The 25,349-nt window shown below is 41.3% G+C and overlaps 2 long non-coding RNA genes across 16 annotated transcripts in view; one reads left to right on the top strand and one right to left on the bottom strand.

The window, feature by feature from the left end:
• Positions 1 to 25,131, bottom strand: part of LOC111561785 — a 161,053-nt gene extending 135,922 nt beyond the window's left edge. For 4 of the 15 annotated variants that reach the window (XR_006583661.1, XR_006583650.1, XR_006583652.1 and 1 more), the window contains exons 1-2: positions 24,557 to 24,710; positions 23,593 to 23,844 (exon numbers count right to left, since the gene is read on the bottom strand). This is a non-coding gene — a long non-coding RNA (uncharacterized LOC111561785). Of the gene's footprint in view, positions 1 to 23,592; positions 23,845 to 24,556 lie in introns of all 15 variants that reach the window. The other 11 variants (XR_006583666.1, XR_006583665.1, XR_006583653.1 and 8 more) reach the window with 7 other exon arrangements.
• Positions 3,093 to 8,559, top strand: LOC109502633. The gene is made up of 3 exons (XR_002744049.2): positions 3,093 to 3,259; positions 4,687 to 4,809; positions 8,381 to 8,559. It is a non-coding gene; the product is annotated as an uncharacterized LOC109502633 (long non-coding RNA).
• Positions 25,132 to 25,349: the final 218 nt, after the last annotated feature.

Below are 25,349 nucleotides of genomic sequence, written 5' to 3'. Positions count from 1 at the left end.
GCCACTCAGTATTTAGTTGATCAAATATTTAATGAGTACCTACCAGGTGCCACATACTGGCCATACTGTGGTTAACAAACTGACATGATCTTACCTGAATGAAGCTTACATTATGTAAGGAAGTTAGACAAATAAATAACTGTATAATTAAAAATGTGATAAGTATAAAACAAACATGCTGCTTTCAAATAGAAACATTTTGTTCAAGAACCAATTAATTTTTGAATAAATGCATTTCCAGAGCTCTATAACTTAGGGACGAGCAATTGCTTGGACAAATAAAAAGTAAAAATTAAGAATGGAATTGATCTCGGGGTGGCTACGTGGCTCGTTGGTTGAGTGGCCAACTCTGGGTTTCAGCTCAGATCATGATCACAGTCATGGGATCAAGCTCCACATTGGGCTATGCTCTGACCTTGAACCCTGCTTGGGATATTTGTTCTCTCTCTCTTTCTCTTTCTCTCTCTCCCCACCCCCTCTCCCTGCCCCTCTCTCCTGCTCATACTCTCTAAAATTAAAAAAAGAAAATTAAAAAGGAATAGAATTGATATCTAGCCCCCACAAGAGAGTGACTGCCTGTAATGTGGACTGAATGGATTGACAGTAAGGAAATTAGTTCATTGCTGCCATTGTCTGCAGCCCTCTTTACAGGATAGGAGGATGGTGTAAACAAACTTAAAAAGTGAAATATTATCAGTGCTGATCCAAGTTCAGACAGTCGAGTTGTGTGGCTTTAAAACCAGTGTTCTATTTCCTAGGACATTAATTAGGAGAAATATTCAATTCTCTAGATGTTGTCTGACTGGTAACCTCAACCCAGACCATAAATTTCATTGCAGGTGACTTGTGAGAAAGGGTTGAAAATTAGAGATTTACACGAGAGAGAGAGAGAGAGAGAGAGAGAGAGAGAGAGAGAGAGAGAGAAAGGCAACACCATAGCCAATTCCAGGTGGCCTATTTCCAAGGGCCCTACCTCTCTGGGCAACATCTGCACCTCATTTTTACTCCCATCCTATATCTCAGCCAAAAATACGTCTCACTGCTCTGAAGATAAATTCCATCCTACTCTATGCCCTAATCTAACATATATATTTTTTAAATGTTAACTCTGATCCAGCCAAGAAGGCTCCCTCCTTGGAAGATGTAAGGGTGACATAAACAACTCCTTTGAAGCTGACTTTGGTTGTCTGGTGGAACAGCTTTAAAGATGAACACCAGGGGTATTTATCTCTGAAATTACAGTAGTGACCTCCAGCTCTTATTTAGTGGGCATGGGAAGGAAGAATCCAAAGAGAAGCATGATTTTGTGTTTATCAGAATCACCTACAGATACTACAGTTTCTAATTCAGTAGGAGCCTGAGAATCTGTATTTCTAACAATTTTCCAAGTGATGCTAATGCTACTGCTCTAGGGACCAAACTTTGGGGAAAAAAAAACCACTGTATGATGTTAACAGTTGCTAATCTTGACTGCCATTGGAATTATCTAGAGTGCTTTTTTAAAATATTGATGTTGGAGTACTACACTGGACCAATAAAATCAGAATCCCTTGGGATAAGACCAGCCATCTGCATCTTGTAAAGTGGCACAGAGAAACCAGGGTTGAGACAACTATTTTAGATAAATACCTGGAGAAAGAGAGCAAAGTCAGGGCACCTGGATGGCTCAGTCGGTTAAGTGGCCAACTTCCGACTCAGGTCATGATCGCACAGGTCAAAGGCTCATGAGTTCGAGCCCCGCATCGGGCTCTGTACTGACAGCTCAGAGCCTGGAGCCTGCTTCCAATTCTGTCTCCTTCGCTCTCTGTCCCTCCTCTGCTCGTGCTCTGTCTCTCTTTCTCAAAAATGAACATTAAAAAAATTAATTTTAAAAAAAGAAAGCAAAGCAATGAGGAGAAAAGTAGAAAGGGTAGTGTGTGAACATCAATGAACATCCTCTCTAAACATGTGGGAAGGTATAAAGTGGAATGACAGCATGGTAGATATGATAATATGGTCCAAGCTTCTTCTATGAAAGATGGAGCAGTGAAGGGGAGTGATTTGTCCAACATTTCAAAGCAGATTAATGGTTAATTTGGATGTAAGCCCACGTTCTCCTAAGTTCCAGTGATTTGTCCTCTCACCAAACTTAGATTTCACCTCTGACATTCTTCAAAACACTTATGAGATATTCATCCTCAGAGATTGGCAAAAAAGACATAAGAATACTATGTGATAACTCCCATGCTGTGGGATCAGGAACACCAAGGTGGGTCACTTAGTTCAGTCTAATAGGGTAAAGTCATCAGCCAGCATTAACTAATGGAGAGCAAAGGGCAGTTCAGAGAGAAAGGAACAAGCCAAAATATAGAAGATGGTTGGTGAGGAATGTGCCAACCTTTCAGAAGAGCTGCAGCATAAAGAGAGAAGCAGGTAGGGCTCAGATCAAAAAGGACCAGATCTTATAGGTAAAAGGGAGACACTGCACTTTAAATAGTGAGTATGAAATAACAGAATAAGATTTGCATCTTAGATATTCCACTTTGTCAGTAGTGAAGTTGGTTTGAGGAGAGCTAGTCTGCAAGCAGGAGAATGCTTAAGGTACTGCTGAAACAGTTCAGGAGATATGTAAGGATAAAACTTAGGGACTAGGAAGAAACAATGGATTTGAGAGACTTTGAGAACTGAATACCCCAAGATTTAGTGATTGATTTGAGATGGCATATGGGAGAGGTGGGTGGATCGAGCATGATGCCCACTGCTCTGGACTGATCAAGGAGCAGCAGTTGCACTGAGAACTGAAGGGTCTGTAGTTTATCCAAGTGGAGATGTCTAGTATCTGCTGGACAAGAGAAAAACTGTTTACAATTCCCATTCAGAGAGAAAGTTAGAATCACAGGCAATGCAATCATGGACACTTGGGGGGATGCCAGCATTTCAGGGAAAGGCAGATAAGATGGGTCAATTAAAGAGAACAAGCCTGCAGTGGAACAAAAGTACTCATGTATGAGTCAGCACCCCTCTACATGGCTTTTCCTCTATTTCTCATCCATGCTTTAAGAAGAAACCTGTATTTGGCCTCTCATTTCTTGTTTCTTCCCCTTTCCAAAATAGTAGAGAAACAAAAGGCAAGAAAATCAATATAATAAAGAGATGGATGAAAAAGAACCTCCCATCTAGAGCTCCAGAAGAGAATTTTGGAGACTGTGGTATGAGAGGATCCAGATCAGCTGTGTGATTTAAGATTTAAGGAAACTTATGAGTATTCTAGGAGTCTTTGGTAAGTGTGGTGAATCAGATTCCCTTTAATATTCTTTGAGGGATGTAAGGCTAAGTTGCTTTTACCTGTTGCTCTGGGCATCTCTGAAAAGTCTCTGCATTGAGACTGAGCAACATGACATGACAGATTTACCAGAGTTTTAAGAAGGAATCATCAGGGAGGTAGGAGGCACACAGGATAAAGTAATGCCACAGAAACCAATGACACAAGGGAGCAGTCCACAGCCCTGTGTGTTGCTGAGAGATCAGATGAGCACAGTTAACTTCTGCCAATGTAGGTTTTGGAAGAGTTGAGAATCAGAAGTCAATGGGCCAAGAATAAATGGGAGATGACGAAGTAGGGCAATGAGTTCAATCTACTCTAACAAAAAGCTTGACTGATACAGAGAAGAATTCGAAGTAGCTCATGGGAAATAAGAAGACCATTTGAAGTGAAACATCAGTTTATGCATGTTCCAAGTGATTGATCTGAGCAGGTATTTTCAATTCAAATGCTTTGATTCTCTCTTGCTCAGTAGTCAGAGGCCAGTTCCTCTTCCCTGATGATTTAATCTCAGAGCCACTTCCCTCATTGTTGGTCAACCATACATTACTTTCATGGAATAATGCTAAAGGAGGAGTAGCAAATTAGAAAGAATTGGGCTTTTATACAAGAATATTTGGAAGAGGACTTCCCATGTTTTGTCCTATGTACTCACTAGAGCAGTTTTGTTTGATTTTTTTCTTTTTCTTTTTTTTAGCTTAGAAAGTTCCCTTACAAAAATTACAGAACGTCAAAAATGAAGTCATCTGACTTCAATTCTCTTTTAATTAAAACGTTTTAAAGTATATCTACCTATTCAGTATACAGTAATTATGGTGTCCCTATACAGGCTAGCATTTGTGCATACTAGGTCTCGAGCTTATCCTGAATGAGGCAATAACTTCTTTACAGAGGAAGATTTACCTATAAGGAGAAAAGTTAAACCCATGACCACCCTTACGTTCCTACTTGAAAATTCAAAACGCTCTTCTTTGATGATTTCTAGTCAAGATCAGGTTGCCTGAAAATAGATTTGACAATAGTGTGCTACAAAAGTAGCAAATTATCTTTAAATTATTGTAGTAGAGCTGACATTCTGCTATTAGACATCCATTTGTTAGGGTTTGGTATTTTCCTGCCTCAAAATGTCCGATTAGTGCTACACTAAATGTGATCTATAGAATAGGAGCCTAGGCCACACCAGGAATGTGTTAGAAATGCTAATTTTCCCATCTCACTCTAGATCTGCTGAATCGGAACTGCTGGAGGGTAAGGCCCAAGAATCTGCATTTTAACAAGGTCTCCATGTGATTCTCTGATCTGCTGAAGCATAGGAAGTGCTGTTGTAGGCTCCTGGGACAGATCCCTGTCGTTTGTGTGTGACGTGTCTTCCTTTGCCCCTCCAGCTCCACAACCCTGCATTCTCAAGACTGCTGTGTCTTAAGAAGCTGATCTGTATGGATAATACCAGCAGTGTCCTCTGGGGTTTAACTGATAGAAGGCACCAAAAGGAGATGAACGTTCAAAGGGTGAGGTAGACATTTATTTTTCCCCAATGCCGTTCCCACAAAGTCATCAGGACCGTCAGATTCCTTTACTGCAGGTCATGGCTTCCTAACATCGGCCTTCTCTCCACAGCTCTCCCTGACTCAGTCTCCTCTCCCCTCTTCTTGCTTCCTGGTGCCAATGACTTGCCCACCACTATTAATAGCCCCAGGAAGCTGCAATGTCCTTTCTCTGTGATTCAACTCAATCCAACTGATAATACGTAAATAGTCATTTTATGATACTGTCTTCAAATCACCCAACTTAAGTGTGCCATCTGTTTCCCTTCAGGACCCTGACTGACAAGATCCATAGGTTCCCAATGCCTAGCATAAAGGTTAATAACTATTTACAGAATAAAGGAATATATATGTGAAAAGGAGTAACCCATCTCATGAACATCAGTTATTAGTAGCTTAGTGACTTTATAAGGTTTTTAAAATGCCATCCAACAGGCTAATTTGAAAACAGGATATGGATTTTGACAGGCATGACGTCCAGAGCACTGGCTTTGGCAAGTATCAGCATGAACACAACCCCACTGCATTAAGTGGCAGGTGCCTGATCTCAAAGAACATCAAACTTCACTGCCCTCACCCTGTTTTAGTTTTGAACACAACCACAAAGGAGGGAAAGACATGGTAGACAATTCAAAAGTAATGAATAAACCTTCAGGAATTAGCAAGGATGGTTGGTGGGAAAAGAGAATCTTATGGCAATAAATTAAATCCTGGCTCTTAGGGGAGGTAAAAAAAAAAAAAAAAAACAGTCTAACTGGTGAATGCTTAAGATGTGACAATGTTAGGGTCAAAACTCTAATGCTTGAAATGGTGCCATGCGTGTATCATTATTCAACAGGCCATTTTCTTTGATCAAAGAAGAGACCTACAAATATTACCATCCCTATCTTAACAGGATGGAATACTTATACTTGTTAACCGACCTATGGTACACTCCCTAGCCTTTGCCAGTATTGGAAACCACAGGGACTATGAATCAAAAAGCCTCAGAAAACTTAGCAGTTTGGGACCAGTGCACAACTCCTCCTCCATACCCCATCACCTGATTTTATTTCCCCCAGCTAAAGCACTTCTGTAAGCCGTCTGTAAGCACTTATCACTGTATACACAAACACAAATAGACTATGGACATTGTTTAGAGTCATGATATCCTGGCTATGTATCCTATAGATTTTTAAAATTCTTTTCTAAGAGCAACTGGATTTACCAATTAGCTTATCCAAACAGACAATCCTGGGAAGTTTTTTGTGTTTTTTTTTTTTTAAACAAAGTTTCCGTCTGCAGCATAATGTTGTTATACCCAGACTTGCTTCCCTCATCACTGCTTTCACCCAATGTTCCCTCAACACATCTTGATTCAACTCTTCAAATTTCTATTCTGGCTCACCACATGTCAAATCTTGCTAAGCAAATGGAGAAACAACACTCAACATATCTCTTCCTGTCAACGGCAACATCTGTGTTCAAGTCATTAAAGACTAGAACCTGCATTTCATCCCACTGTTTACTCTCATATCAAACTCCGCAAGGAATGTACAGAAGAACTTTCCCTTATTATTATGGACTGAGGTATGCAAGGGCTCAGAATCAGTGCTCTTGTGTTCAGTATCTTGTGCCTTGATTACTAATTAAAGTAACTAATCTCCAACTAATTCTTCAATCACATGATGCATGTCTTGCCTGAGAGAATGCAAATTTAGCTACTCTACCAGACACAGTATACCTTCTACTGAAGATGGGGAAATTGTAGTCACTAGTACGAAATGTCATCTTAAGTCATTTTAACCCCAGAATAGTAGTTTCTATATCTGTACCTAAGTTTTTATATATTTGTCTCTGCAAGGATTATTTCTACTTGAAGACACCGAGTGCCAGGAGATTCAAGTTCTCAAAGCAGAAAGTTACTAAAGCCAAAATATTTACTGTGCCCAAGAAATGACACCTAGTCCAGGAAGAAATGAAGACGTTTGGGTAGCTAGTAATTTGCAATATTTTGAAACCCACCTGAATAAATTGTGAATGAAGGAATCACCCCCTTCATCTAAAAAGCTTAGTAGAAGAGTTACTTTATGTACATTTGAAAGGAAGCCTTTGCGTTTTAAAAAATCAGTAGGAAAGAAATATTGACAACAGTTGGTTGTAAGTGCAGGTTTCATCTCCTCACTATATTCTATTCTATTCACTGTATACTAAGTGACCATCATATCAGATTATTCTGTTGGAAAATTCAGTCACTTCAAACTCAGCAAACCCAAAATAGATCTGATCACTCCTCCCCTTCCACTATTCTCTTATCTTCATTGTTAGCTCTGTGAATGGTAATCTACTTACCCAGAGGCCCAAAGCAAAACTTCTACTTATCACACTCAGATCCTTCACTTTTTATTCTTCTCAACTGCCAATGACATCATTTCGTTCCTCAACATTTCTCACCTGCGTGAGTGAAATACCCTTCTCATTAGTCTTTCTGATCCCAGACTATTTGCCTTTTCATTAATTCTCCATATGTAAGTCAAACTGGTTTTCTGAAAATACAAATATGATTCTTGGCTTAAATGTCTTCCAGTGGCTCTTCATAATCTTTCAGTGATTCTTCAAAAAATCCAAACCCCTTATTATGGCAAACTTCTTTATTACCTGGGTCCAGCCTATACCTTCAGCCTTTTTCTTGCTACTTTCCATCTCTCATTTATTCTCAACCTGTAACAAAGTAACAGTTTTTCTGAACAAGGCCTGGTGTCTCTCTCTCTGGCTTTCACATACTAGCTTGGATCTGTCTGAACTGAGACGTCTCTGACCCCAAAGCACATTTGGCAATGTTTGGAGACACTTTTGATTGTCAGGATTGAGAGGGGTACCACCGACACGTACAGGACAGCCTCCCTCAATAAAGAATTATCCAGCCCAAAATGTCAACAGTTCCCTGGCTGAGAACTTTAACCTGGCCCCTCTTCCACTGTGTGACAGAAACTAATTATTTATGGTATTTATTCTTCATCTTTCAGTAATCAAACCTCCCAAGTTTTAACTGGGCACACAGAATCTTATCTGGACTATATTCCCCAGCTTCTACTGCACCCAAGTGTAGGCATTTATGTGAACCCAAGTCGGTTACCCTTGGAAAGGCTCCCTGTAAGGTTGACTCTTGGCTGGCATCTGGAAACTCAGATGTCAGGAGAGTTGGCACCAGTCCCTGTAAAGAGTGGTTCACTGTGCCCAAATTGCATTATTTTAATGCAATTTTATATATATTATATATATTTTATAATATATATATTAATATATATTTTATATATATTTTATATAGGTTATGCTGAACACCTGCTTTGATTGTAATAAATCTTGGCCATGAATAAGGCTATATGCTGAGACCTATTGACACTTCTAGTGACTCGCTAACACTAGCAAGAAGTCTGGGGACACCTAACAAAACATGCAACTAAGTTCTGGCCAGTGAGAAGTGAATAGAAGTCAACTTCTGGGTCACATCCTTTAAATAAATTGTTGGCTCTTCTTCTTTCCCCTCCCCCTACAGGTGGATTGTTGATGTAGTACTCACCAGTCAACTTCAGTCAGGTGGAGAATGACCATATCCTAGAGCAGAGATTGGCAAACTTTTTCTGTGAAGAGGTCATATGGTCTGCATGGAAACTATCTCTGCCATTGTAGCATTAAAGCCACCACAGACAATACTTAAATGAATGTGTTTAGCTGTGTGCCAATAAAACTTTATTTACAAAAACAGGAGGTGGGTTATTTTGCCTGTGGGTCATAATTTGCCAATGCCTGCCCTAGAGGACAGAGATAGATGTTAAGAGATAATTCTCCATGGATTTAACTTTTCTGCTGATCTGGTGAGCAAAGGCATTGACTACCTTTGTTCCAAATGTGGGTTTTTTTTTCCTTCTTTTCAAGGACATCGTGTTGCAAACATCTTTAGAAGATAGAGATAGTATCTCCATCCAGAGCGAAGGACAAGTTTGTTAACTATCCAGGATAATAAAGATAATGTCTTCCTTTGGGGTAAAAGTCAGATGGACGTAATGCCAATTATGAAAGATTTGGTTTCCTAAATATGGGGTTCCTCTCTTGTAAAGTAACTGTCCGCTGTTACAAGTATCTCCTGCCCCTTTTAGGGTGCCCTGAGAGATTTGGGACTCAGGTAACAGGAGCCAATGCTGATACTCTGGCTGCTGCTACTGCCAAAAATAACATACAGTCATTTGTCTCTGAATTAGGAGTCTCGTGTCTATTCCCATCCATGAAACTGTGGCATGCTAAATTGTCTGAGGCAGTGTGGAGCAATTTAGTCCATACCTTAATATTCCTTGGCTAATTCTAAATCCTCCTTCAATTCATAAGTTAGAGTTCATTACCTAAAGGAAACGGCCTATGACATAACCCAACCGCTCGCACACATTAGCTACACAAATTCCAGAAGAGTCATTCCTAAGCATTTCCACTTCGTCATATATATCAAAACAAGTACTTTTCTGAATTATTGTCCTCCCACCCATTCACTGAGAGCAAGCTGAGAGCAAGGATTGCTCATCCCCGTATCTTCAATCCCTATCACAGTGACTACCATGTAGCAGGACTCAAAACATACTTGTTGATATAGTGAATCAAGTACACCTTGCTTCTTATTCTCTCCACTACTCATTCCATGCAGTGTATTCTCTCCACTACTCATTCCTGGCAGTCAAATGAATGAAGGCAGTATTACTTATCCAGGAAGACCTTTCCCAAAGTCTTCCAGTCTCTAAGCTGCATCTCAAAAGGATACTCACTTTCAGGGTTTACATGTCTCACTTTGGGGGTGTACTTGTTCTAGACCTTAAATAACATTTAATGCAATTAAACAGGATATACACTGAAAGGACATTTATATCTCATTCCTAGAATCAGGTCCAGCATTTTTAAATTTTATCAAATAAAATTTGTGTTCATTTATCAAAGAATCATGCTTCCCCCTTTGTGAAAATAAGGATACTATAAATGTCCCAATAATTCAGGTGTTGTCTCTTTTAGGAGTATTTTCTAATGTAGCCAAGGAACAAATGGTACCCAATGGGATTTGTTTTGCTTGTGAGAGACAAAACTGCTCACTCTTTGGCCAGAATATCTGGCTCTCATACATATTCCAAACTCCAAATCCTGTTCCACTGTGCACATTCAGTATCTCTACAATGGAGTTCCAAACATCTTCCAATAAATCCTCTATTTATAAAACAACAACAACAACAACAAAAAAAAAAAAAAAAAAAAACAAAAACAAAAACAAAAACAGCCCCACTGGGCATGTTAAAGCTATGGTTGCTTACTTACACAATTGTTCTTCCCTTTTCTCATAGCCATGCCTCAGTGTTAACCCTTTAGTGAACTCACCCCAAACGTGTGTGAGATACAGGCTTGGTCATAACTTGGAACCATCAGGTACAACTCAAAACATGTTTTAAGGGTAGATTGTCCAAGTGCAAAGGTCTGCACTTGGTCTGCACAAACTTCCTTGTGACCAACTGTGTTGTCTCCTGCAGTTCTGATTACATTACCCATATGAAGCACTGTCTGGTTCTAAACACTGACATTGTTCCCATCATGGATATCTTTCTTGGCACCTGTCTTCAACACTGAGATTGCATTGGCCCCTTCATAGGTCTCTGAGGGAGTTCCTGAGCCTGTTTCTGGCCTCAGGAGCTCCTGAAGTTGCCAGTATATCTCCTTTGGATGTCAATTATTGGTGGCTTATTGTTTCATATTTTGAAATAGATTAATAAAAGGCCACCAAGACTTTTTGAAACCCAAGATGAATGTGAATTACATATATGAATGTGAATTGCATCTTAACGGACTAGACCATTCATGAGACAAAAGGAACATATGTTATATGAAAGTTATATGAAAGGGACTGGGAAAAGCCATGGGTAGAAATGGATCTGATCACAAGCAGACAATATCCAGCACAATAATATAAAATTATTGGCTGAAAGAAAATGTTGTAATGTTGAAGGAGCATATGGTGTTTTGGCCAAAGTTCATGAGAATCAGGAATGTCATCCTTGGACCCAAAGGGCAGAGTTAAATAGGGACTTGGATTATTTGAATCTGTATCAAATAGAAATCTTATTTCTTTTCTTGTACCAAATAAAAAGATAATAAAAGATGTGAGGCAACATAATAAACCTAATCTAATAATAATAAATAAACCTAGACTATTGTCCAATGCTTTACCTAGTTCACTATTTACTATCTGAATGAATTCAGATAATTTTCTTGCATAAAAAGTCTTCATTATCCATCCACTGTTCAGCTTCTACCCATCCTATAAGCCTACCATAAATCTGTTTCTGCTTGAAAGCATAGCCATAGCTCTCCCTTTCAATTCCATGTTCACAGACCTTGTCTGCCACTCACAATTAGGGCTTTCATGACACTCTGCCTTATGTTACTCAATATTCCTTTACAAAAATTATTTTTATCATTTCACTTTGGTGATAAGCTTGAGATCAGAAGCTCTCACTAAAGAAGTTAACTTAGCACAGTTATATTGCAGCTGCTCATTAAATACTTGTTTATTGGTAAGGTTTTAAACACTGCAGAGTGAAGAAAAGCAAGAACATAATACATTCCATCTACAATGGACATGAACAATGCGAAGGCCAATATGTATGGTAGCTGAGGCCTTCCCAAAGAGGTTCAGTGCTTTCACCCAAGAAGTTCCCAGGATGTCAAGCCTGGAGTCAGAGTTCCTAGGACAGGAGCTCCCTGGATATTCCCTTTCTTGAGTTCTGAAGTCAGTAGAAAGGAATATCCAAGGACCCCCAAATTCTCTGTCCAGAAGGAAAACCCACCGTGTGAGGGGCCACCTTAGAAGACAGGCAACAGACTTCAACAAATGTCTTCAGTGACCCAAGCATGAGTGGGACATTCGTCAGTTCTTGGATCCCAGCACAAGGCTGTGCAGGGTGGGTCACGTGGGGCCTGAGAAAAACCAGATGCTTGGGAAAGAAGTAACAGGAGATACTGGAAATACTGTACGGTCTAGACTGAATGCTTCAGTGGTCTGGAGATAAACAAAGTAGGCCAAGGGTGAAATGTGTGATCTCAGTCAGCTTTACCCATGAGAGTTCCAGCTCCTATCTTCAGGAAACAGCTAAGGCTCATTTATGTGACCACAGGCAAACTTGGCATGTGCTATACTCACTTTCTTTTAGTCTAATCGGTGTATTTGATTTTTTGGATGGCACATTCCTGTTGCAAGCATTTCCCCAGATTTGAGGGCCTGATCTGGGGGCATATGGAAAGGAACTCTCCACAGCCATTTCCTTCCTGCAGAAGGTGCTGACCAAGGTGCCCTCCACTGTCAAGGAAGGATAGGTATTTTGGGGCTGGGCTCCAGCTGTTAGCTCTCCTTAGATGTCACCGGGCAGATCAGTATTGATGTTCTGCATGTTCACTGGGGATAGATTTGCAAAGTTTCAGGGAGAACTGGCTGGTTCCAGGACAGACACAAGATTAATGCTTTAGGTGCCTTATCCTGATGATGTCAGAGAATGTTAGTAGCATTCACAAAAACACAAGAGAACATCAACACACATCTCTCACTTAACAAACCAGGAAAACAATGCTTCAAAACTGGTGCCTTCAAACTTGCCTCGATACTGCTTCCTTCCCAAGAAATTATGAGGATCCATCCAGGCTCTGGTGCTGTCAGAGCAAGGGCTCTGTCCAGCTGGGCTCACTGGCCTGTGCATAAGATGTTGCCAGAGCACTGTCCCAGCATTCCCAGGGTGAGTTCCTGGGTTGGCTTTGTTTCCAGTCATCCTATTTCTGACCCTCACTTTGATCCTTTGGATCATGTCCCACTTAGCTCCTCCAGCCTGATGAACTTTTTGATTTATTAATCTTTTGAGTCAACTTAACTGGACTTTTAATTAACTTTCTTCCTGTCTCCTGATAGTCCTAGGCAAGCCTCCATTGGCACCCTTCCAGAACCCCCACCCACGCTTGCAGACTCCTCTGGACAGCCCTGATTGGAGATTAACTAACTGCACAGTCCCACCCTCACCGTAACTTTGCACAGCAAGGCTGTAGGAGGTAGGTCTGCAGCAACAGATGTGTAATCAAACTATACAGAAAGCTAAGGTCTTATGTAGTAAAACTATTATAATATTTAATCTTATCTGCTCAAATTAATGTTGAAACCACCAAGCCCTTTGAGGACCACAGGTGACGAGTGTCAAAGAAGGCAACTCCAATTGACCTCAGGGGCGAGTAAACTTTTAACTTCTTGGAAAAAATCCAGGCTTGAGATCCCAGGCTTACAAATGAAATTCAAAGTTAGGCTTGTGACCTATGAACACCGTGGCAGTGTATAGAATGAAAAAACTGAAGAGATGCAAGTCTTCTGGGGAAAAAAATGGGAGAAATTATATCCACATGAACATAATTTAAGAAAGTGCTCTGAGCACTAATGCAATGCTGTTCAGATTGTCAGTTTTTAAGGCACCTTAGTCAAATACCTGAGTCTACATTCTAAGATAAATTCCATTTTTCATGCCTCTCATCCATAGTATGGGAAGCTAAGGATTTTAAGTAAGCAGTAATGTTTTTGTTTCAAGTTGGTATTCATTCATTCATTCATTCATTCATTCATTCATTCATTCATTTATTGTGCCCAGCATTGGGTCTGTGCTGTTTCTGTCTGCTCAGTGAGAGAATAAAGCATCTCATAGTTTCTTCCTTCGGACTTATAGTCCCACTGTGCCTTCTTCCCAGAAAAATGTCCCCTGTCATCTGTTTTTCCAAATCCAACCACCCTTTGAAAGACAGATCAAGCTCTACCTCTTCCTTGAAGTCTTCTGTGACTGTACCAGCCATGTTTTGTCTTCTGAACTCACAGTGCTCACTGTCCTTCCCATTCCTCCAACATGCTTGATTATATGAACTAAATACTGAGACTTATGAAAACTTATCTGGGGATTCAGATTAACATAGGACCTCATTTAGTTTTATTCCCATCAAAATAGAGTTCCTCAGGGTGCCTGGGTGGCTCAGGTGGTTAAGCATCTGACTCTTGATTTTGGCTCAGGTCATGATCTCTCGGTTCAGAGATCGAGCCCTGCGTTGGGATTCTCTCTCTCTCTCTCTTTCTGCCCCTCAGCCACATGTGTGCACACACACTCTCTCAAAGTAAATAAACATAAAAAAAAACTATATATATATGTATACACATGTATATGTCTATATATATTTCCTTAGTAATTTGGACATTATTTTAATAATACCTTAGTTCTAGTATTAAAAATGGCTTCTTTTTAAATGGGTGGTGAATTGGCAGCTCATGGACTATATTCAACACAAGAAGTATTTTTGCCCTATACATGTTGAGTTGCCCAATCAATGTTTTTAAAGACAGATTATTACACGTTTGATATTTTCAAAATGGGAAATTTTATCAAAAATATATATTTCTGGGATGGCTGGGTGGCTCAGTCAGTTAAGCATCTAACTTCAGCTCAGGTCATGATCTCACGGTTGGTGAGTTCAAGTCCCACATCGGGTGAGTGCAAGCCCTGCTTTGGGTGAGCCCCACTTCTCTCCTTCTTTCTGCCCCTCGCTCACTTGCACCCTCTCTCTAAAATACAGATCACTAACTTTTCTGCAATTACCTAAAGATTTGGCAACACAAGGTCCTCCTGGTCACCTATAGGAGAAAGCACTCACTTTAGACAGGGCACCCTGGATTGTCACAGTCCTTTGTCACACATCTCTACAGTGTGGATACCAAGTGCCCATTGCCCTTCCCTCATCTTCCAGTCATCTCACTTGATATATTTGCCTTATCTGTGACATCTCCCTAAACACATGAGTTTGCAAGGTCCCTCTTCACTAAACCGTTTTTTTTTTTAATTTTTTTTCAACGTTTTTTATTTATTTTTGGGACAGAGAGAGACAGAGCATGAACGGGGGAGGGGCAGAGAGAGAGGGAGACACAGAATCGGAAACAGGCTCCAGGCTCTGAGCCATCAGCCCAGAGCCTGACGCGGGGCTCGAACTCACGGACCGTGAGATCGTGACCTGGCTGAAGTCGGACGGTTAACCGACTGCGCCACCCAGGCGCCCCTCACTAAACCGTTTTTAACCACAGTTTAACTCCTTTTTCCTTTCTTCAAATTTTAGTAGCAATTCAAAACTTCCTCTTGTCTTCACTTGAGGTGTCAAAATTCTTCTACTTAGCTCACTGGCTGCTGAGAATCTTCAGAACTTCAAAGCAACTTAATTTCAAAAGCTCTTAACCATGTACTTTGAAATAATCTGTCTCCTTAACTCTTAATTACTGAAACACTTCTAATTCACTATTCTCTAACTCTTTTTTGAAGAGAAACTGATTTCTGATCAGTACTGCCTCCTCCACTCAGTTTGGTCTAAGTTAGAAAGAACACGATGGTAGTATCGTCCCTGCCCAGGTCCCTAAACTGTGGGGAGCAGCTGGTTTCTCAATGTAAGTGCGAGAAGGCTTCCACAAGTGTGAGAGTCATGCTGATATTCCATATTATGGAAAGTCAGCTCCAGGAAGCAAAAGTTGATACCTACATGGACGCGAATTGACATGATCTTCCTTTTGAATGAGGCCCAAGGAACCAACCAGCACTCATGGAAACTAAGCTTGGAGACTAGATGTGTAGCTCAGCATATTCTCTCCCTGATCCAGTCCGTAAATACGCAGTTAAGTCTCGTGACACTCTGAGCTAATGGAGTTCAGCTACTAGAAGGTCTTTGGAGGGCAATCAGGTGCTATTAAAAATATGCTAATGGCAGCTTGTGATCTAGCAGCAGGACCCCAGGATTTGGAGTTGGCATGGCAACTGCCAGCAGATAGTTCACGCAGAACAGGAACAACGGAAAGAATTAGAATGAGCTGCTTAAATGCAAGTGTTAATGAAAAAATATGGAACACAATTGAAGATCAGAGAGAATGTCTGGTGCCCTCAGTGGGAAAAACAAAACACACACAAAACACAAAACCTGAAAGTAAAATTTATGCCTTCCACTCTGGTATGGCCACAGAAGAAAAGCCAGCCATTGGGGATAATTTAGCATTTAGCCTGATTTTTTAGGGGACATATGACTGTTGAAATCTGTGTGTTTCATATGTGGATGACAGAAGTGTCATATGTGTCTGTGTCTCCTCGCCAAGGCTGGAAGAAGAGGTCTGACAGGGAACAGCTTTTAGCAATCCACTGTATCAAAGGCAGTACAGATGGCTGTTTTCGCTTTTAGCTTCACTGAATGTCAAAAAAAAAAAAAAAAAAAAGGAAATGGGCTCCTCACAAGCACATATCCAACATGTAGCAAGAGGTTGAACCTGGGGCTTGAACCCAGGTGCATATCAATTTTCTGGGCAAACCAGATGCACGTTTAAATGTGTGTGCACATGTGTGCATTCCTGTATTTAGGTGTGTCCTACACTCTTTCCCCTCTTTGCCTGAAGCTGGAACTTTCATAACAACACAGCTTCTGCGGCTGTGGGCTTCAGACCATGAAGAACAGGATTCTTTCCTGCCTTCCCACTGCAAAGAGTAAATGCCATTGGAAGTGATTTCTCTGGGTGGGGATAGACAAAAAGCACGCTAAGTTCACTGTCTCCATCAGCCTTGCTAGCTGATGACACAGAATAAAATAATGTGGAAGGGAGCCGTCCGAGACAGGCAGGGATGGGAAGGACTCCAGGAAAACAGAGGTAATATATCTGCAGCCAGCACAGAGGCTCTCACATGCCGAAGATGGAAATGAAGCCAGCAATGCAGAAAGTAGGCATGCACATCTCTGGGGGCTGAGGAAAAAGGAAAGAGAGAGGCAGACAGACCATGAATTAAGTGAGCTTGGGAATGCAGAGGGGACACTGGGAAAATTCATGAAAGCTCAAAGGGCAGCGTGTATGCCGAAGATTAAGAGTGGGGCCAAGAAGGAATTCAACCCCTCAAAGATTCACGTTTCATCCACACTGTCCGTAGCCTGGCCCGCAACCCCTACTTTGGGAAAAATTTTTATCATGTGAAAAATACACTTTTAAAATGACTTCGGCATAACTTCCTTTTCTTAGTCACTTCCTTCCTTCTCTTTGATACAATAGCCCCTTAAAGAACAACCAGGGGAGAAAAGCTGGTGGAAATGCGTACAATTTAAAACAATCGCTATTGTCCTGGATGTGTCCAATCCCGCAGGGACTGACAGGTGCTCTGCCACTGAAAGAATGGATATCAAAATGGCCTTATAGAAATAACGCCTGGAGAAGCAAGGTTTTTCGGGACACCCTGAAATTTATATCATCTAGAGAGCCCCATTGAAGAAAAAAAATTACAGAATTATAATACAAAGTTGCCAGGACCCTCCTAGAGCCTTGGAAAGGGCCTGTGCACGTGAGGGGCCACGTCAGATGATATCTACCATGTATTACGAGGTCCACACCTGTTAGGGGCAGGGGAGTGCCTTTCCAGTAAGGGGTCTCTAGGCAAGGAAAAAACGGTCCATTTATTGTTTTATATTAAAGCAGTCCTCCAAGGCACGACTTGGGTTTAAAATACCCACATTGTTATCTACTCATTAGACTAAATTCTGCATCCTGTACTGCTAATAGCACTTCCTGAGGAAATGGGCTGAAATTCCAAGATTATATCACTAAGAAACCAAGTGACTTTAAGGTGCCAGGCATATTACTAGGGATGCCTAAGCGACTGTAGTATTTCACCTAAAATAAGACACAGTTTCTTGGTCTTACAGAAGACCTGATGGTGATATGTGTGGTGTAAAAATGAAAGAAGCCAAAAGGTTCACCTTAAATCCTTCTAAATGCTAAAGACAGGTATCTCATTGCCTATGTGGTAAGTACGAATTTAATCAAAGCTATTATAAATAATCTGAGGCTCCTAAAAAATGATAGGATGTAAGAAAATAGAGCACTGGACTTCTAATAGGAATCTTTTGTTTTGGAATCACACCTGTGATTCAGCTGCACAGGAATTTAAGTGGGCCAGTGTATTCACTGTTGTCATCCGGGGGCGGGGGGGGGGGTTCCTGCAGAGGGGCCCCTATGAGGGCCTTCATTTCCTCAGGTTGCTGGTGTCAGTTGGGACAAAGGATGTGAATGGATGACAGAGGACTTTCTTCTGCAAGGGCGCCCTCTTGTGAGCATCTCATCAATGATCTTGCAGAGGAAGGAAACATCTACCCCACCGTGTTGCCTCACATAAGGCACAACTGTGAAGATTCACAGTATTTTCTATAAAGCCTCACTCATCAGACCTCATCCAGAAACGCTCTCCTCTCTCCTCACCATGGCGGAACTGGTGTATTCATTCCTCAATTCCAGGAGATCCTTCTATAACAAGTTACCCTATAGTTTCCTGTCAAAGCGTCCTGAACACACACTGCTTGCACACTGCTTGGACATCCACCCGAACCTTCCTAAAAGCACAAGACCCTGGGGGCGTCTGGGTTCGTGGGCTCAAGCCCCCTGTCAGGCTCTGTGCTGACAGCACAGAGTCTGCTTGGGATTCTCTCCCTCCTCTCTATGCCTCCCCCACTTGCATTTTCTCACTCTCAAAATAAATACCCAAACATTAAAAAAAAAAAAAATGCATAAGACACTGAATCGATTGCCCCTTACTTGCCTCTTCCCTTGCTTTCCCCCTTCATTCCCTCAAAGCTTCCCAATTCACTTTTACCTCCAGGCTCACTGGAAGGCAATTTTCTTCATAAATGTTTCCTGTTTCCTCATAACCCTCTCCAAATCTTCCTTTTCCTTCAGGTCTCAGCCTCAAAGTTGGGGAGGCCCACTCTCCTCCTCCAAGGCAGGAGCTGGTTCATCTCCCGTGTGCTCCCATGGTCCTATGCTTCCCTAAAATAGCTCCTACTAGGCTCTATTTTGATGGCCTTTTACTTACCAGCATCTCCCACTAGACCAGGCTACCCAAAGGCAGAAATTCTGTCTGCTTCTACTTATTTGGTTCCTGGCTGTGACCCCAGTGCCCAGCCTGTTGTCACTTAACAGGTGTAAAGTAGGGATTAGGTGATGAAAAAATGAGTTACATGTAACCAGACACCATTCTCTAACATGGCACACGCTCTTCTTGAGCATGAATGCATACCCTTTCAGCACAATTCCTGGGCAGTACTCTATACGAGTAAACAACTACCCACCACCTACTACATGTCACACACAGGAGCTTGGCATGGCGCAAAAGGAAGTGGCAGAGAAATTAAAGACAAATAGGACCACAAGCAGGGAAGGATGGTGTCTACAGTGCCAAAGGGGGAGAGGGTGCCACACAGGAGAGGAATGATAAGCTAAAGCTTCACCTGATGAGAGGGCAAAATTCTCAAGCCTTGACCACTTAGGTGGTCCTTGTTAGAAACATCGGGAACAATTACAGTAAAGTGGTGAAAATCACTGGCTTGCCACTTTTAATCACACTTTGAATAGTGATAGAAGAGTAAGGAAGGAGTAAGCACTTTTGTGTCTACTCTAAGAACGCCCCCCCCCAAGCAGGTGTTCATTTTTATTAAATCTTGGACTTCACGTGGCCCTCATAAAGGCTTGGATTTGGCCAGCCTTCCAGTCAGGACCAAGGTAGAGCATCACGTCCCCCAAATTCCCCTGCTTCCTTTGAACACATCTCATTTAGCCTCTTCGGCTTCTCAGTGGGCTCAAGGAACAATCTAAGATTGTGAGTGCACTTTTGAGAAGGGTAATTGCTGTGAATGACTAAAGAAAGCATCCCAGCACTAAAGTGTTACCATGAGCTCTAAAACCTGCAAATCATATGATAATTATTCCTGAAGCGCCTTGGCAGCCCTTAAGTATAATTATCATGTAATCTGCAAGGCATGTAATGTTTTCAAAACAAGCATGAATGGAAAAGAAAACTAATAAGTCCCTCCCTTTTTCGTCAGCACAGCTCATCTTCAAGGTTCAAGGGACCAGGGTATAGGCAGCAACAGGTCATGTCCCAGAGCGCCTCCTTCTGGCGGGAGGTCTGCACCTTGTAATCCATCGTGACAGACTTGGTTGCCTGTTGGCTCCAGTGCCTTTGTGCTTTGCTTCCTCTTAGACACTGCAGGTGGCGTCTGCATTTCCTGTGTGAAGTATTCAAGTGAGTTCTAATGATTTTTAAGATGAACTCAGAGCAAGTTAACTTTGTCAGGCATGGTGGATGGAGGCTTTTCAGTTTGCTCAGACTGTCCTGTAGAGAGGGGAACACTGGGATAAACAGGCCCATAAAGCCTCTGGGTTCTGTTCCTGATCCACAACGAGGATTTCACCCGTCCTCCTGGAGAACACTATGGTCATTACCTATCTCCTTGGGAACCATCAGTGCCCTGGAGTGAAATGGAGCAAGCATGTTTAAGAGAAAAAGCGCACCACAATTTTACAGCTCAGGGAGGGAGAGGAGGAGAGGGGAGTCATGTGGCTATCAGGCAAGATACTAAGTGAAAGGTAATTTTGAAAACTGCAGGCCATCGCCAGCAGAGAAAGGCTTATTTTGTTGCAGTGATGACAAGTGGCTCGCCTGTGTTCCATGGCAGATGGAATCCTTGGATTTTGAGGGCCTACAGGGTAGGTCCTCTATCCGACACAGAGGCTGTCCATTATTCCTCTTGGTGTTTCAAAGCACAGGATCGGACACACAGAGTGAACTCAAAAGTGGCTGAATATGATCCATACAAGAATCTACACTTATTTCCAGAGCTCTTGGCTTATGGCAAATTTAGGCAGCAGATAGGACAGAGAAGTAAGAATGGAGTTTGCTGGCATGCAGGCTACAAATCACTGTCCCCCTGTTATCAAACATGCTTCTGGGGCGCCTGGGTGGCTCAGACCGTTAAGCATCTGACCTCGGCTCAGGTGATGATCTCAAGATTTTTGAGTTCTAGCTCCACTTCAGGTGAGCTTGAGCCCTGCTTTTCTCTCTCTCTCTCTCTCTCCCTCCCTCCCTCCCTCCCTCTGTCTCTCTCTTCCCCTTGTAGAATTCTCTCTCTGCCCCTCATTCACTTGTGCCCTCTCTCTCTCAACAAACAAAAAACAAATGAAAACAAAACAACAAAACATAACTTCTCTTCTCGCCCTTCCTCCTCCCCCTACTATCCCCTCCCCCCAACTCTGGGGCCACTGCCCCCCAACCAGGGCCAGAAGATCTTTCTCCTCAAGCTTCTATCTTCCTGGGCAGCTGGCCGATCCTCCAGGGCAGAGCAGTCCGATTCAGTAAACGACAGTGCTTGGTCGCACACCAGAGACAAAATGTCAAGACTTAATTTTTTTTTTTTTTAACTAAAATTTTGTTTCATTTTTGGATGTATTTCATAAACCTATTTAAAGAAAACCAAGGAAATACAGAAAGGTAGAAAGAACTGAAGAAGTTACCCAGAGTCACTCTGACCTATCTTTAACATTTGTAGTGTATTTCCTTTTTATCTCTTTTCTAATTAATGTTTGGTTTATTTTCTGTAACTGTGGGAGATGCCACACACCATTTGTGTCTTACTTTGACTAAAACCATAATTATTTCCCTGTGGTGGTATTACACAGTTTTCATAAATATTTCTAAGGGCCACAGATGACATCATAATTTATGTGCCCATTGCTTTCTGGTGGCAATATATTATTTCTAGTTCTCACCACTCACCAGTGTGCCACGAAGAATGTCCTTATGCATATAGCATTTCATTTCTCTAAAGTTATCTTCTTTGGGAAAAATTTAATGACCTAGTGTTAGGCCAAGAGTTCTTATGAATGACACCAAAATAGGGTCTGTAAAGAAGAAAATTGATACTTTGGACCTCAAATTAAAAACTTTTCTCTGCTTAAGAAACTGCCAAGAGAATGAAAAGACAAGTCATAGATGTAAGGAAATATTTGCAAATCACGTATCTGACAAAGGCTGTTTATCCAGAATATATATAAAAAAAAAAAAACTACGAAAGCTCAGCCATAAGAAAGCAAACCACCCAATTACAAAATGTGCAAAGAACTTGAACAGAATCTTTAACGAAGAGGATATAAGGATGGCAAATAAACACATGAAAAGATGTTCAACATCATCAGCCATTAGATAAATGCAAATCAAAACCATAATTAGACATCATGATACACCCATCAGAATGGCTAAAATAAAAAATACTGACAACACCAAGTGCTGACAAAGAACTAGAACTTTCATATACTGCTTGTAGGAATGCAAAATGGTATAGCCATTCTGAAAAATGATTTCAGAGTTTTATATAAAGTTAAATATACCCTTGCCACTGACCATGCAACCCCACTCCTTGCTATTTGTCCTACAGAAATAAAAACTTACTTTCACACAAAAGCCTGTAACACTGTTCATAGATTTATTTATAACAGCTAATAACTGGAAATTACTCAATGTTTTTCAATGAGCACATGTCTCAGACTGGGTCTGGAGTTCTCTCTTGTCCAGCAAGAGACCAGACACAGAATTGAGTCTGAGAGGGGCTAAAGTCTGGGAGGAGACAAGAGCCCCAAACAGGGCTTTCATCTCCGTATTTATTGAGCACACAAGATATTACCTACATAGTGAATGTGAAGAAAACAAGATCTCACACACGTGAACGTGGAGAAAACAATCAGACAGTAATCATTAACTTGTGTGTGTAAGAAGCAAAGGGTCTGGGGGAAAGTGGAGTTTGTGATCAAGGTACATTGGTGCCAGATGAAAAGTAATTTCCTGCAGGTGATGTAACAAGTTATTCGTGATATCATTACAATATCTCACTAGCTAGCCTCGGGTGTATTTGCCCCATGGTGCCCTAAGCTTTTTTCTAACCCTTTTATGTAAGTAGAACCTATTTCCACACAAACACAGGCATAAACAAACTGTGGTATATCCGTACAATAGGATACTAGGATAGTGACAAGGACCAAACAAACTACTGATACGCATAACAACTTGAATACATTTTAAAAGCATTATGCTGAGTGAAAGAAGCCATTCTCAAAAGGTACTATATTGTAGGATTCTACTTATCTGACATTCTCAAAGACAAAATTATAGTGATGGAAACCACAACAGCAATTTTCAGGGGCTAGGCTAGGGAGTGTGAGAATAAAAAGACAGCTCAAGGGAATTTTTCGAATGATAGGATAGTACAGTTTCCTGACTGTTGTGGTTACAAGAATCTACACAGGTGTTAAATCTCATAAAATTCCACTTCGAAAGGAAAAAAACCCACCAAATTGACTGTATGATCATTTTTGGAAGTTAAGTTAAATTTAAAAATAGTGTTATTCTTTGGGGAAAATGACCAAAAGTTGAATAAATAGGCCAGTCATAATAAGAGAAGGAACCATAAGGAGCTTCATACTGTTAAGTTCAACCACATGGAAACGAAGATGCTATGAGACTTGCCCAAGGTCACTGGCAAGCCTGAGATACGAAGAAAAACTACAGGGGAACCTGGGTGGCGTTAAGCGTCAGTTAAGTCAGTTAAGCGTCTGACTTCGGCTCAGGTCATGATCTCACAGTTTGTGAGTTCGAGCCCTGTGTCAGGCTCTGTGCTGACGGCTCAGAGCGTGGAGCCTGCTTTGGATTCTATCTCCCCCTCTCTCTGCCCCTCCTGCGCCAGCAGCTAGTGCACGCTCTCTTTCTCTCTCAAAAAATAAATACACGTTACCAAAAAATAAATTTTAGAAAATAAGAAAAAAAAAAAAGGAAAAACTACACCCACCTGCCGCCGTGCTGTTTCCATAAGTGCCCATGTCTTCAACATGTGCTGTGTAGAATTACGGAACAATTTTCTTCTCATGAATCCAGCCCGAATAGGGTATGGTAGGGATGGGGAGCAGAGGGGAACTGCATCACTGCACTTTGGAAAATCAACCCCATTCTGCAAAAAGTCTTGTTTTAATCAGTCTATGACCATGTGTTCTCCCAGCCAATGAGCAAACAGGCAAAACTGTGCAGGATTTCGGATCCAACTCTGTTGTCAGAAGGAAAAGAAATTCAGAAAGCTGGTCCTTGGCTGGCTAATGAAAGCTCCCAGATATAAAAAGGAAACTAACAAATTGTAACAAAAGAGTCAAGACCCGAAAGCCTCAAAGAATTGTATGATTGTCCTCCAAAAAGATAACAGAAGCAATTCAGTCTTTCACATCAGTGAATTATTTATTGGTTATGTAAACATTTATACACTTAAATATGAAAACTCAAGGGAAAATTTTTTTTTTACCCAATAGACCATTTCATAAATCATTAAATGTTCCATTCAAGACTGAAGACAAGGTTTAGTATATTTTTCTCATTTTTTTTAAAGATAAATAACCACAAAAGATAGGATGGTAAGTTTTAATTCAGTGATTACGTACTTTCACAAATATATGTCTCATTTTCCCATATTTCTCTAGCTTTTCTCATAGTCTCAAAGTCACTGAAAATCTCAAGATAATAAAACAGCATACATATGCTAAAAGTAAAACAAACACAACTCTGTATCAACTGAGAAACAAATATGTAAGGACACTATCAGCTTCTTGTACGTTGCAATCATGTATAATATACACTGTAAAAACTGAAATCGGAATTGGTTTGTAAACTGGCCTCTAGTACACACAGGGCAAGGAGTGAGCAAGGAAAAGGGCAGGCCGCTCCAGACTGGCAGGTGGCCGTGTTATCAAGCAAGGGAGCTTACTTACGGTCTGCGTAGGTCAGCGGCAAGAGGAGTAAATCTCCGCACTTGCCTGACAGAATTTTAAAGTGCAAAGTTTACATAGAGTCCTCAATTGGGTTCCGTCACATCTACTATTCCCATGGTCTCGACAACACGTTTCTCTCTCCCGGCTGCCTCCTTGAAAATGGCTCCCACTGTGGGAAAGGTGCTCAGAATGTTCGGTCTTCATAGGGGAGGGGGAGGAGCCTCCAAACGCCCAATGCCCAGGTGCAGCTCGCAGGTCTTCTGGCAATCAGCCCTCTCCAAGACCTGCTCCAATTATCTAGTTTGAATTGGTGTCAAGAAACCTACTCTAAGACATTAATGATCTCGAAAGTCCTTAGGAAGCTTTGTCATACCTTGGGATATTGAGATTCCATTTATTTTTCCCAAATGTATTTGATTTTATTCCAATGAGCGTTGAAATGACAGGTTTGTAGAGCTGTAAGTCACCGTAAAGATCCCTTATTACCACCTTCACAGATGAGGAGATTGAGGCAGACAGAATCCCACAGCTGCTTTGTCAGACCTGGCTTCTGCCAGAAGTCGGTGCCTCCCTTCTCTTCCCTCTGTTCTTGCATGCTTTTCCTCTCTGGGTTCCTAAAAGTGGAGAAATCTTCCTGACTGCTTGGGGGAACTTCCGCTAGGTCAGATGATCTTCTGGTAACATTGCCTGAAATCCAACACAATATATGCTTCCTGAATTTTCAATTATTACAGTTTTGTCCATTTTACTTTTTATTGTGTATATAGACAGCTGGAGAAAAATCTCCAAGAGA

The sequence above is a fragment of the Felis catus genome, chromosome A1 (assembly GCF_018350175.1).
Source record: "Felis catus isolate Fca126 chromosome A1, F.catus_Fca126_mat1.0, whole genome shotgun sequence".
Classification (NCBI taxonomy): Eukaryota; Metazoa; Chordata; class Mammalia; order Carnivora; family Felidae; genus Felis; species Felis catus.
Note: the sequence above shows the minus strand (reverse complement) of the source record. Positions and strands in the feature narration are given on the sequence as shown.